The 20862-nt window shown below is 36.4% G+C and overlaps 1 protein-coding gene across 6 annotated transcripts in view; it reads left to right on the forward strand.

The window, feature by feature from the left end:
* PCDH9 (protocadherin 9) overlaps positions 1 to 20862 on the forward strand; it is a 902160-nt gene that overhangs the window by 564506 nt on the left and 316792 nt on the right. The gene's annotated exons all lie outside the window — the stretch shown is intronic.

Below are 20862 nucleotides of genomic sequence, written 5' to 3' on the forward strand. Positions count from 1 at the left end.
GTAAATTTGGAGTTCTTAACCTGTGATTCATGAACTCTGCTAGCTCCATGGACATGGGTTCAATAGTTCAGGGTTCCTGCAAACCCTATTATGTACGGTACTTGCTGGAGAGATTTCATTCGATTTTCAAAAGGCACTGAGAAAAACCAAAGAAACAAACAAAATTTAAAATCAGAGTAAACAATCATTTTGTAAAATTCTATTCCAGTATATTTATGTTTCCATTGCTGTGTTTCATAAGACATCCAAATGTTTGGGAATAACAAGGCTTATAAATAATAAACCATGACATTTGTGAGGGCTTTAGAGTTTGCAAAGACCTTTCACTTGGGTGACATGCTCCCAAGTTCCTCCATCTCTCCCTGTCCCTCCTTCTTTCTTACATAGTCATCAAGCTAGGCACTGTGTTAGGCATGGGCACCTTGATCCCATGTTAGATCCATTCTGTCAGGTTTTTTCTCTCCATTTCTTTTCTCAGCTTAGTCTGCTCACTTCTTTAGATAAAATGTGCTGACAGCCACCCTACTAGTTCTAAAGCCTGATGTCTTAAATAGATGATTTATATTTTGAACCAAAGGCTGGCATTATAGCTTCCTTCTATATATCATAGTTGCTCTTTTTATTTGGTTCACAAGTATATTGAAGTTTCACTTTCCTTAACTATTAAAGAGGAGCTATAAAAGAGGAAGAGAGTAATAATAGGTTTACCATCTCATAGGTTTGTATGAAAAATAAAACAGTATAAATTTCATATGTTCAAATATTTTTGCTAATAGCTGGAATATAGCAAGTCAAAACAAATATCAATAATTGCCAGCCATTACTAGGAAGTAACTATTGCATTGTGAAAACCTCTTGATTCTCACAGTCTGTTGTAAATAGGAAACTCTAATCATGATTATTAATAACAATAAAAATAGGTGGTTTTCCTGTGGAGAATCTGGCACATTATAGAGCAATTCTTCTGGAAGCTCATTCTGGACTCTGCCTGGCTAGCATGGTGAAAATTCCTGAACTCTTTTATTAGAGTACAGAAAGGTACACTGTATCTATCTTTCTAGGTAGTTAAAAAGAAAAAGCTATCCTTTAATTTACTTCTGGCATTTTCTACAAATGGGGTCACCTTATGGAGCTTCTGGCAAAACAGCTTTAGGAGGTTTCTTCGAGAGCAACCAAAAGATAGAAAACCATAGAATGTCAGAAGCCAGTTGGAAGAATCTGTGCCTGAGGAGCAAATGGGACCCGGAGCCAGCTGGAGCCGAGAGCAGACATCCAGCAGAATTCCATCTGGACCCACACAGAAACTACCCTTGGAGCCCGAGCGGCGTGGAATATTGCCTGGCTTTGACCTCGTCTGGTTCTCCGGCCGTCACCTCTCTGCTCCGACCAGCAGCCTGTTCCACATTTGACCTGCTCTGTTTTTCAGCACTGACTTCTGGATGTGCCCATGTTGCCATGACGACCAGTCTTGGTTTTGACTCAGCCTGGCTTCTGGTCACAGCTTCTGCACTCATGCACAACCGGCCGCTCAGTTCCTAGCTTTGGTTTAATTTGCAACCTTATTTGTACACTTGCTTCGGGCCTCTAATTCAACAGTAACCTCTTTGGTTTCACTCACTGAATTGAGGTCCAGACCCAAGGTTCCAAAAATGGGCCCGAAGGAGAAAACTTCAGTTTGATTATTTGATGTTATTTGGGTGCTGGCCATGTCGCTCTTTAGTGGATGGCTTTGAAACAGCACTTCATTACTCACTCCTAGTGGGGAATGCTTCCCTACCCTAATCTAATCTCTCTTGAAGCCATAAGTAAATCAATCCTGCCAGCATGCATTTACTCTTCGATGAATGGTGCAAGTGTTAACTTGCATGAATTTATATCAATAATTCAATTTAAAATTATAGTGAGCACAGACAAGGGGAAAGCATGTGTAGAGGACAATACTGGGCAGGGAATCGCCATATAAATAATAATCAGGCTATGCCAAGTACCTCACAGGTACATTAAAAAATAATAACAACGATGAGAAAAACAGAGCAAAGGGAGTGCATTCATAGGCAGAAATGATGTGTAATGGAGACATCATGGAAGTCTTCGTTGTGGAGGTAAAATTCGATATGGATCTTAAGGAATGAGCAGGATTTGGGCAGAAGTTGCACAATATATGCAGACCTAGCAGGTTGAAAAAACAGTGAGGGAGAAAATATGGAATTGATAAAATATGGAACATCATCAGAAAAGTAGTTACCTGTCTGTTTTGGTAAGAGGGTAATGTGGGTACAAGAAAATAATCCAAGAACAAATTTGACCAGTTGGCTAGAATTTTCCATAGAGAGTTTCAAAGCTTGTGTGAGGAGCATACATTTTCTTATATAGGTACTGGTAAGACATCATATATCTTACTTATATGTTAGTAAGATTATTTTTTAAATTGTATGGGAGAAAGACTGGGGGTGGAGTTGCAGGGATTGGGAGAATCCTCAGAAATATTCCAGGCAAAATTGTAGAAGTGCTGAAACAAAGACAGTAAAAGAGAATATAGAAGTAACAATGGATAGGAGATACATGGCATAGAGTAGACATGAGAAGGCTACACATGACATAGAGTAGACATGAGAAGATATCACCATATCTGCACTTCTAAGCAAATTAATTTCCATGGGGATTATAGATCATAGTTTAAACAAGAAATGAGTCATATTTCTTTTTTTAGAAAGAAAATTTTGAAAATGAATTATTTCTTAACCTCATGGAAGGTTTCAGAAACCACAATAGCATCTAGGACAGTGGTCCCTAAACTTGGCAGTGTATCAGAATCACTTGAATAACTGGTTAACTTCTTAAAATTTAGTAGGTATTAGGTAAGGTGTTTGAAACTTTATTTTGAAAAAAGCAGGTAGCTGTTTGGGAAGGGATCTGAAAATTGCTGTTGGCAAGACACGAGTATCTATGTTCAACCTCCAGCTTTCCCCAAAGTCATTACAACCTACCACTAATGCTCTCTTGACCTGATGGCATCGTTACAAGTTATTTTAATGGCAACTCAATAAAATGAATTTCTTATGTGCCCTTGTCCCAAATAGATAAAAGTATACAGACTGTAAATGGCATAATTATGTATTCATGTAGAGAAATTATTCAGAAAATTTCAATAAAAATAAATCTTGAAACTGTTTAGAAACACTTTTCTCATTTTTTAATGGGAATGACTATTGACCAATTAGACAGGATTGTATTTTTTTTGTAGCTAAGGGGCTAGTGAACTTCTCCCTCACTGGTCTGGTTGGATGGATTCAGTGTGCCCTGCTAGCAGAATTAGAGTTGAAAGTCTGTATTTTTTTTTTTTTTTTTTTTTTTTTTTATCTTGCTCCAAGCTCCATGGTGCTCAGCCAAGCAAGGAGCTCCTATTGCCTTCAAAGATGGTTCTTCACTCGAATGAGCACTGTGGGGTGCAGAGCAAGAGGAGAGTCTGGCCTTCTGTAAGAAGCTTTAACATATGCCTCGTTTTAGATCAGACTGTACCTAACGAGGACTTTATGGAAACCACAAGGCATGTACGCATCTGCATTTCACAACAGGAAATTATGAATTGCAGAATAAACCGGATTAACCTGTATATTTGAGAGAGATTTAGGATGTTAGGATAAAAAATGTACGAATTAGTGAATTTTCATGTCTGGATTCTTTCCATGCATCTAGTTCATGCATCAGGAGAGATAGTAATAATTTATAGGTCAGTGGTACAGATAAGGTTTATGTAGGTAGATGTATGTGTATGTCTTTTACTTCTGTGAAGAAATTTTATATTTTGGAATATAGGCTACTTTTTTATGTTCGTGAAGATACTTGCATAGTTAAGAAAACTTTCACTTTTATTTCTCAAATCTCTTTTCATCACTAACTACCAAAGATGATAATATATGCTCTGTTCCCCCAGGTATTCTCAGACAGTGCTAATTCAGTAGGATTTTTCTATCAGGTTCTGCTGTCAGGTTCTGCACAGATTTTTTTTTTTAATTTTATTTATTTAACAGAGAGAGATCACAAGTAGGCAGAGAGACAGGCAGAGAGAGAGGAGGAAGCAGGCTCCCTGCTGAGCAAAGAGCCCGATGCGGGGCTTGATCCCAGGACCCTGGGATCATGACCTGAGCTGAAGGCAGAGGCTTTAACCCACTGAGCTACCCAGGTGCCCCACAGATTTTTTTTTTTTTTTTTTTTTTTTTTTTTTTTTTACCTAACATTTGGAAGGATCCTGCTGCCCTCAGTGCTGTGAAGTAATAGTAATGGTTACAGAGTATTCCAGTTTTGTTTTCTTTGGATGAATATACACCTTAAATATCCCAGGAAAATAATCTCCTAGGTAATATAAATAAGAAATCTGCCAAAATATTTATGAAATATCCTAAGCCAAAAAGATCAATAGGTGCTACAACCTTGCTAAGAATAGGACACGTTTATCGTGTCTGTATGTAGGTCTGGTTACCTCTCTTCACATCGTATCAGCTGTGGTTGTTAAGATTCTCCCACTGAGACCAGGGTGTCAAAAAGATGCAGAAAAAAAGAAGATACTGAATGGTGTCACTTGACATTACATATATAACATTGCTACTTATTTCGAAAACCACAAGAGATGTTTTTCATCATAAGACCATGATGTCCCATGGTCTTAGAAGATAATGACCTCTGAAATCTCAGCTAGAAGGGTTTCAATTCAAAATTAGTTATAAGTCTTAGCCACTAATTCTGTCTCTCCTAGTTTGCCTTACCAGTTTTAACGTACTACCTCATGTTGTGAAACAGAATTATTGAGGTCTTACTTTCTCTGTCTTCTCCTATTTGCATCTGACTGGTATTGAGCTGGAAAAGAACAGGCCGGAGCCTCTCCTACCTCCTTCCTTTATCCACTGATCCTTCCTCTCCCATGCATCTTTTCCCACTTACCTCTCTGCACATACCTGAGGATTGGCTGCACGCCAGTCCCTTGCTGGGTACTGAATATACAAGATTCAGTATAATAAGTTACACAATCCATCTAACTTGGAAGAATGGTGTGGTTTTTTGACATCTAAGTTCGTTTTCCACATCATCTTGCTCTTTTTTTAGAGATTCTGTTTGAGAGAGAGAAATCAAGAGAGAGAACATGAGCAGGGGGGAGGGAAAAAAAAAGCAGATTCCCCATTGAGCTTGAAGCCTGATGAGGGCTCCATCCCAGGACCCTGAGATCATGACCTGACCTGGAGTCAGACACTTAACTGACTGAGCCACCCAGGCACTCCCACATTGTCTTTGAATCATTTATTTTACTAGTTCTTTTGGGTCTCATCTTTAATGTACTTGAGAATTTTTTTCCCCAAGTTGTTAGCTGCACTGAAGGGATTAAAGTATTTGGAAGCCTTCCTGTCCCTACTCCCAGGACACACACACACACACACACACACACACACCCCACACACGTGCACATGTGCTTGCATGTGCACTTCAAAAGTACACACATGCTCATCATAATTTTCCAGTATGTCGTGGCATTAACCGGCTGGGGAAAGTAAGCCTGAGCTATTTTATTGGTTGGCTTTGAGTTATTATATCCTAAAGTGTATATGTGTTAATTAAGGTCAGAGGACTGTGCTGTTAGAACTCCAGAACTATATGGTTAGAAGTATAAATCAGGGATGCCTGAACATCTCAGTCCACTAAGTGGCTGCCTTCAGCTCAGGTCATGATCCCAGGGTCCTGGGATCTCCCACATAGGGTTCCTTGCTCAGCAGGAGCCTGCTTCTTCCTCTGTGTCTGCCTGCCACTCCCCTGCTGAACTCTCTCTCTCCCACAAATAAATTAAGTCTTTAAAAAAAAAAAAAAAAGAAGTATAAATCAACCAGAAAATGAAGTTTGTTAAAGTCCAGGCTTTCCCTTGCATGTTTGGAAGTTAGTCAAATAGCGCCGCTGGTCCACAGATAGGGTTTGGCTTCTGGCATCGGTTTGTATACCAGTGGATACATTTATTTGGTTTATGATGAACCTAGTTGTATTTGTATATAGATAAAATTGTAAGCCAGTTTACCAATTTATTTTCAACTTTTTCATTTGAATTATGCCACAAATTATGCTCCCAGGGTTGATTCAACCATGATTTCATGGTTTAACCCAGATAAATAAGGGTAAACCTCAGGGGACCTCTCAGTGGTAAAGTGATTTTAATTAATAGAAGATCCTGAAACTGCACATTCAAACAGCCAGTCTTGTTCAGTAGACAATCTTGGTGCCATCAGTCAGAGTTCTCATTCACCACTTGTGAAAGGCAGGGAGCTTTGGGGAAGAGCTGGTGAGGGGTAATGAGAAGTGTCATTTAAAGTTACTTCCTGGAAGTAAAGATCAAAGTGAAGGACACTCATCCTCCTGGCACTAGAATTCATATCAAAGTGTCAGGCTTCAGAGTTATCTCAATTCTGCAGTTACAGCCAAGAAAGGGAAATGCTCAGTTAACTTTCTGTAAGAAATAAGGTTCTTCATCTTGAAATTCTAAGTTCTTAATTTTTATTCCCTTATTAAAGGAAATAAGAAATGGTGACATAATTATGGCTATAGCTAAACCAACATGTCACCAAATCAAAATCCTTATCTCAAAAAGGGGGGTGGTGGTTAAAGATTCATACGTGGGCTTGGTTTTACACTATTTTGTTTATAAATGCCAAATTGTTTAATTTTGCTTTTTTTAAAAACTAATATCTTCACTTGTATTTTCAAGAATTATTTTCTTTTAATATTCCATATGAATTGTTTTAGATTTCAGTTATTTGTACTAAAAGGCTAATAATATATTGTGATTAATAAATTGCTAGATGTATTTCTAGAAAGCATCACTAAAATATTTGCACTGTATAACCTTAGAACTATCGCTACAATTTAAATTGAGTATTACAGAGAAAATTTAAAAAAAAAGTTTGATTTTACTCTAAAAAGCTTTTACATGTAAATGTATTAGGCATTTGGAGTCAGATAAATGAGTACATAGGTCATTATTTTAAGTTGGAAAAGTCAAAAATCAATATTGGAACACATCTTTCATAATCTCAGACCACCTTGTCTAAACACAACCTATTGCTCAGACAATTGAATGACTAATTAATAAGACCAATGAAAACAAAAAAGGAAACTCAATGTAGAAAAGGGTGAAGAAATGAAGACCTCAAGTCTGTAGTGCAGGTAGCCAGGATAGCTCTTGCTTCTCCAGGTGTCTGAAGTGGTGCTAATGGGCTAATCCAACTTTCCCAAGGAGCGCTTACCAGCCTGGAAAGTTTCTCTTCCAGTATTCTTCCATGTCCCACGCCCCAATAAGGATTTGCTTAGCTGGGTGGTGTTATGTTAACATTTTCAACTCACAAGAAAGAAAATGGAGCAAGAGAGCAAGAGAGAGGGAAAGAATGAGATTTTAGGCATTTGTATGGCTCTGAATGTTGAAAAGATTTAAATACTTAATCCTTTCTTAGGTAGTGAGATCACATTTTTAATAGTTCCATGGGTGGAGTTAAGATGAGAACAAGGGAAGAACTAGAGAAAGAAGGGACCAAGACAGTGAAGGGGGGAAGTGGACAGAGGAGGGGGAAAGAAGCAACAATGGGAAAGAAATGTTTAAAAGTCTCTCAGGAAAAATGCAGAGGATGCATGTACTTTAAAATTGGAGAAGAAAATTAAAAGCTGCTGATGAAAAAGCAAGCACTCTTTATTCTGCTTCTCCTGTCAAACCCACAAAACATATATCCTAAGTGGAGGGATAAACCACATTAAACTGCATCTGGTTTCAGATGTTCCAAGGTCTGATTTAGCATAGTTATTTTTCCATAAGTCATTTTGGAATTACTCTCCACACTGGTTTTCCCCAAGGATGTAAAACTTAGAAACACTTATAATTAAGTCTATGATTCTGATGGTGTTAGACCTCTTTTTGGATAAATAGGGAATGCATGAAATCAGCCTTCATTCATGACTGAAATTCTAGGACTCTTGTCAATACTTACAGAACACTGCTGTAAGGTTAGGGATATATTTGACAGTAAAACAAACATGACCTTCTCTTCATGGCCCTTATACACTAGTGGAAAAGTAAGCTAGTTTGTCATTGCACTGGTTATTTTCTCTATATATACTTTTTAAAGCGTTTATTCATTTATTTGACAGAGAAAGAGAGAGAGAGAGAGCAAGCGAACACAAGGAGGGGGAGCTGCAGGCAGAGGGAGAGGGAGAAGCAGGCTCCTCCCTGAGCAGGGAGTCCAACACAGGGCTCAATCCCAGTTTCCTAGTACCATGACCTGAGCTGAAGGCAGACAATTAACTGACTGAGCCACCCTGGCACCCCTGTTATTTTCTATATTGTTATCATTTTAAATATTGTAGTTACTTTTCCCATCATAGGATATAATTTAGATTTTCCTTTGCTTTTCTTGTGTTTATTTTGTTTGTACAAATGGCGAGAGTTCATGCAAATAACATGCAAGGGACTTGACCCTGACAATTGCACTTAAAAAGATGACCTGGAGCAAGTTAGTTACTGAACCTCTTTAAGTCTATTTCCTCCTTTGCAAAAAGAGGATACTAGTTCATAAGTCAGAGTTTGTTGAATATTATCATTAGTCTAAAGGACCTAGTTTAATGACCAGAAAATAATAGATGCTAAAAAAAAAAAATGTTAGTTCCACTTTTTTTCCTTCTTCTAGCTATTAACATAGTATTTCATCAGTTCTGAGAAGCCAGAGATTACAAAGTACAGAGTATCATTATTTTATGTACCGTTAAGAAGATAATGCTGACAAATTACAATATGATACCTCCTTAGCACATTGATTATATGACACATCCTGAGTCTAGAATGCATGTATGCGTTGTAAGAAATGGGTGTTTAAATTGTCCTCCCAAGCCATAATGGTGGTGGTGTTTTAACTTTTAAGATAACTCATGTTAATGCTTAGAGAGAAAAGATAAAATTGTAACTCTATGTATATACATTCACGTGTGAATTGAGGAAGGACATGGAAATAAAAAGTACATTAATCAGTAAAGGATCATGGGTAAACATTACCCTTAAGAATTGTTTATTCTGTAGTTTAAGCAATGGACTGGAACAAATGAATAGATAATCTTTAAAAACTAGAGGTACCTCTTAAGCTAAAATAGATTTGTTTTATTTCTCCTTGGGAAATTAGAATAGATGCAAGAACACTCAAAAACCAAATACAATTTACGGTGATAGTATTTCTTACTATATTCATTATTTTTTTAAGATTTTATTTATTTATTAGAGAAAAAGAGAGAGAAAGAGTAAGTGAGAGAAAGCATGAGAGGGGAGAAGGTCAGAGGGAGAAGCAGATTCCCTGCTGAACAGGGACCCCAATGTGGGGACTCCATACCAGGACTCCGGGATCATGGCCTGAGTGGAAGGCAGTTGCTTAACCAGCTGAGCCACCCAGGCACTCTTTATTCATTATATTTTAAGTGGAAAAAGTTTTATTTCTGAGTATAATGAATGACACTGGCATTATTCAACCAACTTACCCAGTAATGTTTTTTCCCCCAAACAAATTTGATTGTTACAAATAACTTGAGAAAACTCAAACCACTCAATGGAAAATATCAAAGTCTAACAAAGACAAGGTTTTCCTGATAGATTTCTTTGGCGTGAAAACACTGGAAGACTAACATTAGGCTTATAATAGACATCATGACAGACAGCTAATCCATGTAAGTGATGGCACTTTGCACTCATAGATAAGCCCGGGGTTTTGGGATGCTTTGCCATGCTCCACTGGCAGGAGGAGATATTATGGAATGTCCTTCTTTGAATTCTTGTAACGAAATACGTAGACACACATGCACACACACACACACACACACACACCCCATTCAGATCTACTGGATTTCAAAGGATCACTTCAATACTGGATATCAGATTGTTATGAAATGCTGCATAGATAATGAAAATTTTGTTTAAAGTCATATTTGGAGTTGGAAAGTGCATAGTTGTTAATCTGGCAAAAGCCATTTTCGTGAGGTAACCTGAACCTTGAAGGGGCTCCTTGCCTGCTAGTCTCTTTGTTCTCCTCCTAATTCCTGAACTGCTCAGATTCATACCCGTGTGGAAGTCCATATGGTTAAGGAACTTTATGGGCAGGTGGACTGATGGCAGGTGCCTTTCTTTCATTTGTATTAGCTGCTCACCTAGAAATAGCAGATGCTACCGTGACTCAGTGAGAGCTGTTTACAGAAGAGGATAAGCAAGTGCTTGCTCATGGGAAGTTAAGTGATCCACACAAATGAGCTGAGATTTCCATAACTTGTATTCCATAACTTGTATTGAAGCTGGTGTGGAAACTCATGTAAATGCCTGTCGATTTTTAGATCCACTGATGTCTACATGCTGAGACATCCTAACAGATTTCTAATGTAGTCAGGCACACACATGTAATTAAAACGCACAAAGAACTTTGTTTTAAGAAGCTCCTTTCTGCTGTTTTCTTTTTCTTATCCTCCAATCCTCCACCCCCCACCAAAACAAAACAAGCTCTGACTTGCTCTTCTGGGGCAGGAGGTAGTTCTGCTTTATACTCTTCTTTAAATGTTCTTTTGGGGATACAAGAAAGCAATAGCAAATGTCTGGGAATTCACCAAGTAAATGGCCAAGTCTGCCATTTGTTTTCCTCTCTCTGTGTAAAGGGAGATCTGCAGTGTACCTAACCATTATAAGAGATTTCAGACTTCGAATTTTATAAATATTTGTCTGCTTCTTGTCAGATTATTCTATGAGTGGAAAGGACAGAAGCATTAGCTCTTAGGGGCTCCCCTTTCAAGGGATTACGGAGGAGGGGATTTTTTTTTTTAAACGTCCCCCACCCTGCAGTATTCTCAGGCAAGGCATGCACCTTTAAATGTGTGCGACATGCCTAAAAGGAGTCACTTTCACAGTAGGAGAATGACACTTATTAAAGAAAGAAAAAGAAAAATGTCATTAGCTTTGGAGGAAAACTGTAGTGTTGTTTTTTTTTTTTTTTTTTTTTTTGTCTTTTAAGAGAGAACAAAGTACTTAACCAAATTTGTTTTTCAAAGAGTAGCCTGGATGCAAAGAAGAGGGAACTTTTCTAATTAGAATGTAATTCCAGAAACCTCTGATGGTGTCTTAACTCTACTGAATATGGAAATTTCAAGCCTTCTCTGTTAATTAACTCAATTCACTAATATTGAGATGGACAGGGCTCCTGGCTGCTAAGCTTTAGTATTACCCTCTGAAAGCAGTAGGTCAGTGGGACTTCTACCACCATGCTTGCGTGCACAACTGGCTTTGTTCAGTAACAGTCTGAGCCAAGTAAATGGCCTGCTGACAAGCATTTTGCTTTGGTTTTGCTTTTTTCTTTCTTTCTTTTTTCCTTTTCCTTTAAAAATCTTCCATTTGTTTTGCCAACATGCTTGCTTTTCTGGCACACCTGCTTTCCTCCTTAGATAGTGTTAGTTCTCTCCGAATCAATTGCGAGCAGCTTGCAACCAAATGCCTGATTAAAAAGTTAGCAGACCTTGAGTGCAATTACTTCAGCTCTATAGCACTCAGGCATTAAACCCGGTGTTAATTGTTTCCCATTTTTGTAACGATCCTTATAATAGGATAAAAACAGAAGAGATCATTTCTTGTAGTTAAAACAGCAGAAAATAAAGCCATTCACTCTGATTAATCATCACAATATGAAATTAAACTCTATTGGGAGTAAATACATTCTAAGATATTTTTTGACTCTGGCAAAGGTCATTATTCTTTCTGTATCAAAACATATCTGCCAATTGCCACTGAAACAAATTATTCACCTAAGTAAAATATCTATGTAATAAATACATTTTAATGGAATTGAGGATTTTATATTGTATCTGAGCATTATTTGCTTTAAGTATGTTTATCATAAATACATATTTCCTTGATAAATCATTTTATGGACATTGTGGCTAATTATATTTTCTTGCACTGTAATTTTTTAAAATTTTTTATTTTTTATAAACATATATTTTTATCCCCAGGGGTACAGGTCTGTGAATCACCAGGTTTACACACTTCACAGCACTCACGAAAGCACATACCCTCCCCAATGTCCATAATTCCACCCCCTTCTCCCAAACCCCCTCCCCCCAGCAACCCTCAGTTTGTTTTGTGAGATTAAGAGTCACTTATGGTTTGTCTCCCTCCCAATCCCATCTTGTTTCATTTATTCTTCTCCTACCCACTTAAGCCCCCATGTTGCATCACCACTTCCTCATATCAGGGAGATCATATGATAGTTGTCTTTCTCTGCTTGACTTATTTCACTAAGCATGATACGCTCTAGTTCCATCCATGTTGTTGCAAATGGCAAGATTTCATTTCTTTTGATGGCTGCATAGTATTACATTGTGTATATCTACCACATCTTCTTGATCCATTCATCTGCACAGCCACATGCAGAAAAATGAAATTGGACCATTTCCTTACACCACATACAAAAATAGACTCAAAATGGATGAAGGACCTCAATGTGCGAAAGGAATCCATCAAAATCCTTGCACTGTAATTTTTAAAACATTGAAACTAAATATTTTTAAAGGATTGACTTTACATAAAGAGAAGATGCAGTAAGAAGGTTGCTTGAAAAAAATTCTAGCCAACATTTTCTATTTCATCATTTCATAGCATTGAAAATACTCTTTAAAATTTAAAATTTTATTGTTGAACACACCTAACATTTTAAATGTCTTCTGCATGTGAGAATAAGGAAACACTTGACGGCCTCTTTTCTATTTCTTACTCTATGTATCTCTTCAAAAAAAATTTTTTTTTTTTAACCTCGTATCAAGAAACGGGACATCATTTGTCAAGGGGGTATATAATGTTTTGTTGTTGTTGTTTTAAGATTTTATTTATTTATTTGACAGAGAGATCATAAGCAGGCAGAGAGGCAGGCAGGGAGAGAGGGGGGAAGCAGGCTCCCTACTGAGCAGAGAGCCCAATGCAGGACTCAATCCCAGGACCCTCAGATAATGACCAGAGCCAAAGGCAGAGCCTTAACCCACCGAGCCACCCGGGTGACCCTACTTAATGGGTTTAAGTGATGGTTTTGATTGTTGAGATCCAGATTATGATTCCGTTTTCTTTTATGATCCAAGGAGCCATCCATGGCAGAATCCCTTAGTTCCCAGAGAAGAAGACATTGTTGGCAGGGATACAACTTGTTGAATGGCTTTCAGAATTAAAATGGTGGAAAAATCCATTGAGACATTTGGCACTCCTATAGAGTCTATTCACTTGCATTTGTATTTACTTTTTTAATTATTAAAAGAAATGCAGAGCTTATCTCTTCTTTTCTCCATCTGTCCAATCAGGTAATTTTTAGTATTATTTTTTGAACAGATAATTACTTTCTTTTTGTGTTTAGAGGAAAAAGTCAAGCTGGTTCTTTTATTTTGACACTCTTAAGGAAAATAAATCTTTGTGGTTATTTAGATTTTCATATATTTTCATTCAATACATATTTAGAGTGCCTACCAGACATTAAGGGCTATATATACTAGGTGCTAGGTATTTCAAGTCAAAGAATATATGGTTCCTCCCTTTCAGGAATTCCTACTTCTGGTTCTGATTGGTCATAATTTCTTCATGTATGATTTTGATCGTAATTTCCAATAATAGGCTGATGATTTATTTCAGTTGTCTAAAGAAATCCTGAAAGAAACAATGGAGGTTGTTTCAGAACACCATTATTAAGTATGCAGCATTACTGGGACCTAATAATTTAAACTCAAAAAATAAATGTTACTACATTCTGTATTTATTGAAGTATTTAGGTGGAATCAGTAAAAAAAGAGATCTTCATACACATTGGGTAATGTGCTTCAGTAGCAACTAGAATTTGTAATGTTCTTTATATTTAGGAGTTAGAGTGTGTATTCTACCAAGAAAAGCAAAAAAAAACAAAACAAAACAAGAGATGGTTAATCCTGGAAAGTTTTTGTATGAATTGTAGCCTCCCAGTGTCTGACAAATGGTCATGCATACTCTGGAATATCTTGTATGGGAAGACTTCCCTGCATGCTTGGACCTTTCTCTTACCTACATCTCTCGGACCCCAAATTTCTCCTTTATAATATCTAACACATTTTTAGTTACTTATTCCAGTCTATTTTACTTACTAGACTGCAAGTAAGACTTGGGAATGAAAAGACTGTGCCATTCTTGATTACCAAATTCTCCTCAGTATCTAAGAAAACTTGATACAAAATAGGTGATTCACAGTGTTTTTTGAATAGCTAAGTACAACTCTCTTGGGAATTTCTTAAATCCTAAACCATTCTGTCTTAGCATGTATTCTCCAGGTTTCTGAATTCTTCAAATGGTATAGTTTCAGAGGTGTCCGGTTTATGAGGACCCACAATTTGGATAGTTTTCCTTTTACTCTGTTTTTCTAATATGCATATCTCCTGCATGAAGTTTGAAGCATAGTAACGAAATTAGTGAATAGGTTAAGTTGGAAAATTTTTAACATATATTTATATATAAATATATTTACTTCTTATAGATATATTTAGCATCTATTTAACATATACTGCTAAAATAAATTAAAACTCAAATTGTTTTTTAATTCCCTCTTTCACCAGAAACATGATGATTGCACTTTTTAGTCTAATGATATTACCCTACAGACCTTAGGAGAGATTACACATATATGGGAGTCGATGATCATGCTCTTGCAGTGAAAGAACCTTTTTCCAACAGAGTTTTCTGGAAACTGAAATTGGCTAGCTGCCATGTTTGATCAGTTATCACCCAAACTCTATGTCTGATGAAAATCTGCTAGATTTTCATATCTAGGAAAAGTTAGAGATCAAAAAAGATATCTGGGCTGCATTCTGTATGCAGTTTGTCAGTCTGTGAAATCTAAGATAAAATTCCTTCTATGGACACTAAACGCTATGATCTGTTCCAGGATAGGTAATTCCTTAATTCCCCAAATACCATCATCTATCTTCTTTCATCTGTCAGGCTAGGACATGGACTAGGTCAGAATTATCTTCCGATATGAGGAACATTTCATTTCATCCTCATGAAGTTAACACTGAAATATGTTCCTAGAGGTGTCAAGATTGGTTTATATCATTATAAAATATGAATTAAAATGTCTATTTAATGGAATACCTTTAAAAGTATATAGTATTTCAAATATTTTTAAGGGAAGAAAGTACAGTTTTAGATAATCAAAATTGTGTGCATATAGAAATATTCTTCTTTAAATGTAGGCAATTATAAACTTGAATCTTTACTTATGACTTAAAATTTGTATTATAATACAAATACTTGAGTATTTGTATCTCCAACACACACTCAATAGAATTTAAATTCAACATAATATAGAATAGTGGTATCATTTAAATTCCTCGAAGCTGGCCTGATGCCCCTTCACCATCACTACACAAATCCTTACTTACATCCTCTCCCTAATTTTTTTTTTTTTAAATAGAGCATCTTTAGAGGGGATTTGGGTTTTTCAAAATACTGTGCACAAAGAACACAGACTTTCCATATATCATCAATTCCTGAACAGTATCTCCTATTAATGTCCTGCATTAGTCTTCTACACCTGTTATAATGGATGAACAATATTAATAAGTTATTAACTAAAGTCCATTGTTTATGTGTTAGCTCTTTGTGTTCAAATCTTTTTAAATGTAGCCTAGATGAAGTTTTCTTTCAAATATTTAATTGTCCTTTTCCCCCAATTTAACTTATATATAAATAATTGTTGACAACAGTAGTTCTTTGGAAAAAATGTATTCTAGGGGCACCTAGGTGGCTCAGTCATTAAGCATCTGCCTTTGACTCAGGTCATGATCCCAGGGTCCTGGGATGGAGCCCCGCAACGGGCTCCCTGCTCAGCAGAAAACCTCCTTCTCTCTTTCCCACTCTCCCTGCTTGTGTTCCCTCTCGCTGTCTTTCTCTGTCAAATAATCAAATAAATAAATAAAATCTTTTTAAGAAAATGTGGTCTAGACTAGCAATCTGTTCATCATTTTTAACATTTTGTAACCAGGATAATATATTTCTGAATTTCAAGGTCCTAAATATAAACTTCAGGAGATATAATACAATTTTTTTCAAATTTCAAGCTGTCTTACTGTTCTCGAATTTTTAGTGCACAGGCTAAATTGTACTATATAGCAAGTTACTGTAAAGTTTCATTCTGAGACTGTCTTTCCCTCTCTGCCCCAGATAAAAGTTAGAAGGCATTTCTTTGCACCTGTGAGTCAAGTGGACTTAAAATGTTTACTTTCTTCTCTTCAAAAAATATTGCTCAGATTTTCAGACCTTTACCTTCTGGATTGCTGCATTCACATTTGGAACATATTTGAGAGTTTTGTCTCTTCAAAAGTAGCCATCCTTTTCTGAGTACACAATACTTTATAGATGCTACCTAAAACTACAGAAGCTTTTGACATTAAGAAGTTCCTGACATGTGTTTGAATTATATATTTGTATTCAGGGAAAACAAATGATCCCCAATACACACATAACTGAGACTGATGACTCAGTAATGTTTCAAAAGAAAGACTAAGAGCCACAGGGCAAGTGCGATTATCAATGAGATAGAGGAGTGATTTTTGTTTCAAATATCAGGCTCAAAGTCACAGTGACTGTCGGCAATAATAGGTGGATATATTTTTTAAATACAGTCCAGCCAATTTGAATTCAGAACAAAGGCTTCTTCTACCCAGGAGAAAAGTGATACAAAATCTTGCTCATGTTTATTCCTACTGGGTTAGTTTCTCTGTTTTCTTAAGATCATTGTAAGGCTCGGATTCTTGCAGAGTAGAGGAGGTAGTTACGTGTTACATTTTTCAAAGCAATAGAGGCTTAAAACATTTTCCTCCAGCTTATCAGGACATCAGTGTTTTTCCCTCTACAGAATAAGGCTTATTTATTCTTTTAAAAATATTTTGGTATGATTTCCATATCCAAATGGGACAGCTTTGTACCTATGCAGCAAAATTGTTTTGAAAACATATTCTCAGATTCCTGTAATTCAAAGCCCCTATGAAGTCCATCACATTCATCTCATTCTCTCATACTGTGCCACCTTCACTATATTTTCTAAATTTATGATACAAAAAGAACATTCCTCTACATTAAGCTGAGAATAAAGTCAAGACTGATCTTTATCCCAAGGAACAGAAATTATGCATTTAGATGAGTGTTGTCCTTCAAACTTGCCTACTTTTTTACCTACTGCACTTAATATTACCATTTCTCAAAATATTTTGGAATTCCTCTTTCCTAACAGTCCTCAAAGAGTTTTGAAGCCATTGAAGAAAATGTGCCTATCATTTTAGTCTCTCCTTCTTGAAATGCTCTTGTTCACCATAACAGATGGCTTTTAGTTGTTTCAAAAAGTAAAATCAGATCATAAAAGGCCGAGCTGACACCTTGAGACTGTACAATGTAATGTTGTGCTCTCATAACAGTTCAAAACTGTGCACTGCAAAATATGTAAAAATATTTTCCTATCACTCCAGTAATTAGATTATTAAGTAGCTCCTCTCTGAAAGATTAAAAAAGGTTGTTTTATATATTTTTTATTTATTTAATAAATGTTTTTCCTCATCTTATAATCATAATCTTATATGATGAATTCTATCCTAAATGAAATATGCTTGCTGAAAAAGTAAGTTTTTGTCACCAAGCAAGGCCATGTATTATATGGCACTAAATATAACCACAGAAACTTTTTCTAGTATGTACTTTATGGTATCAGAAAATATCTAGGTTAATTCAGGTTTTCTTAGATTCAATTAATAAAGTTTGAATTTCATTTTCAAAATTAACAAATAAAGTAAAGACCCCATGTATAATTGACAATTTCTTTGTCTAAGAATAGGGAAATTTCATGATCTAAGACATCAGTCTGCAGTGGAGTTTGTGCATAAATTTTGTGTCACATATGCATATATAAATACACAGACACAAGTTTATATCTATATTGTATTATGTTCTTAAACATTACCCTTATTTTCTTTGTAACTTACTCTAAAAAACATTGGATATCACACATTCATAATAAAAATTTTTCTTTCAATGCAAACAGTATTTTCATTGAACCCTTTGAGACAACCAAAAGAAGGCAAAGTTAGGAAATGCTTGTCTTTCACAAAGCAAGTGTTTTTCATGTTACAATTACAAAGGATATATGAAGTTAACAATTTTTTTAAAAAATTTGATAGTCAATACACACAGTGTTTAGAAGATAGTCATCCTAGATTAATACATCTACCAATGTATCACCTGTTGGATGATTTGCTAATGAGTCCAGGATTTCAGTTGAAATTCCAGGGATGCTTGTTTATTTTTTGTGCACTCTATATGGCCAAAGACAGCTCTTTCCTTATTTGTACTATTTTTTTTAAGATTTTATTTATTTATTTGACAGAGAGAGAGAGTGATCACAAGTAGGCAGAGAGGCAGGCAAGAGAGGAGGGGTGGAGCAGGCTCCCTGCTGAGCAGAGAGCCCCATGTGGGGCTCGATCCTATCCTAGGACCCTGGGATCATGACCTGAGCAGAAAGCAGAGGCTTTAACCCACTGAGCCACCCAGGCGCCCTATTTGTACTGTTTTTACCTTCCCCGGTTTGGGAAAATGCTTCTCAAATATGTGTCATGTTTATGGAAAAGCCTAGAAGAGAGACTTCAATAGTTGGTCTGTAGCACCATCATCGTGTTCTATGCCTGTACCCACAATTTTATGTCTTTTTGAAGTGTCACATGGATATTTACCTAAGTTTTGTGAACTGTGTTCCACTATCCACTTTCTCCATATAGCTCAGCCCTCCTCCATTAACTTGTCTATGGGGATCATGTTCTTTGTCATGACTGACTGTTTTGGTGGCTCCTGTGCTGATTAATAATTATATGACCATCTCCATTTTTGAATCATATAATCATAGACTAAAAAGAGGCTCCTCTTCCTGGGGTATCATTCCCTCATTCCTATTGCCATTTTCCTTTTTTTTGGTGAAGAAGATATGATTGATGGCTCAAAATTATAATCCAGAATATATTGCTGCCAGTGATAGGTATCTGTGACATGTGTTAGGACTACTTCAAAGAACCTTTTTTTTTTTTTTTTTTTTTTTTGAGAAAGAGAGAGAGAGTGAGCATGTGTGAGAGGGAGGGGGCAGAGTGAGAGCGAGAGAGAGAGAGAGAGAGAAGACTCTAAGGCAGGTTCCATGCTCAGCTAGGAGTCAGAGGGGGCCTTAATCTCGCAACCTGAGACCATTACCCAAGCTGAAATCCAGATTTGGCTGCTTAACTGACTGAGCCCACCCAGGTAACCGCCTCAAAGAAACTTTTACTCCTTCACTCCTTCTAAAAAGATTTAACATTCTTCCTTATTATACTACAAAAATAAGACCAAAAAATTGAATATATATAATCATGTGCCATGTGCAACACAGGATCCATTGAAACAAGTTAGACCACATTTTAGGCGTACATTAACAATCCTTCATGAGGACTTTTGAACGACCTTATTGTATCATGATAGTATTTCTTGAGGATTTATACAAATGGCTTTCTCGGCCCCTCTATTTTGTCTAACATAGAATAACATGAACGTCCTCTAAAGCCTTGAATCACTAGTTTTTATTCTTACTAGGTAATTATGATCTTGTACCTGTTCAACAGTATGCAAGAGGAAGTTTGAAGCATACGTGTCTGTGTTTACGTGTCTGGGGGGCATGGGTATGGGTATGGTAGCATAAACTCTTAAACTTAAACTCTTCTGAGTCAAATGCCTGTGCTCTGAGGTGAATTATAAAATTAGAACTACCTCCTAAAAAGATATTACTTACTTAAAGTAAATATAGCCTACTTTGGTTTTCCAAGTCTTATTTTGCATTGAGAATTATTAACAGAAATGCTAGGCAGATGCCCATTATCACTCTGCTCATACTGCTAAAATTTCCGGAAATAAATTCTTGAATTCTAGACACGAAATCAGACTCTATTTCTATTATCAAAACATACAGATTTGACACATTATTTTTCAGTGATTTTTTTTTATTATTCCCAGAGAGACTCACTTTTTGTAAAAGACCAATGCTGCGTCAATGGGTTCTATATTTTTACTTAATAACAGCAATAGCTTCGTGTAATTTCTAATTAAAATGCTGTAACGATTATGTATGCTGATTTTGTAAATATGATAAGGGTAACTTACTTTGTCACATGGGTTTGTTTATACTAGAAAACTAAATTGGAAAGGACTCTTGCTGAGTCGTTTTTTCCCTATTTCTGTACATATAATTTATAGATGCAAAAATTCTGCTTGCAGATTCAGGAGCAGCTGCTCCTGTTTAATATAGTCATTTTATATTTTGTATGCTCAGATAAAGTGCTGCCTTCCTACTGGGCAACATTTAACTGTGAGAAATAGGTTGAGGTTGTTTCTGATAGCAGGAACTAAATAAGAATATAAGAAGCAAAATAGCCAACAACACTGACAATTCTTAATCCTCTCTACTTTCCGGGGACCCCAGAAGAAATTTAAGGGTGGGGTCACATCACCAAAACAAAGAAGAAAGTTGATTCAAACCCTTTTGATGTAGGGAGGAGATTCCTGTTTTATGGTTTTTCCCAGTATTAAAGTTCAAACACCAAGTTTACACCCAAAAAAGAGTACAAAGAATTTACTTTTATTCTTGAAGCTACCAATTGTTTTTGTGCAGGAAGAGAAATGCGACCTACCTTTCTCACAAATCATACTGAGATAAAAAGGAAATGAAAATAAGACCATATTAAAAATTTCACCATATGTTATATTAA

The sequence above is a fragment of the Mustela lutreola genome, chromosome 13, assembly GCF_030435805.1.
Source record: "Mustela lutreola isolate mMusLut2 chromosome 13, mMusLut2.pri, whole genome shotgun sequence".
Taxonomy (NCBI): domain Eukaryota; kingdom Metazoa; phylum Chordata; class Mammalia; order Carnivora; family Mustelidae; genus Mustela; species Mustela lutreola.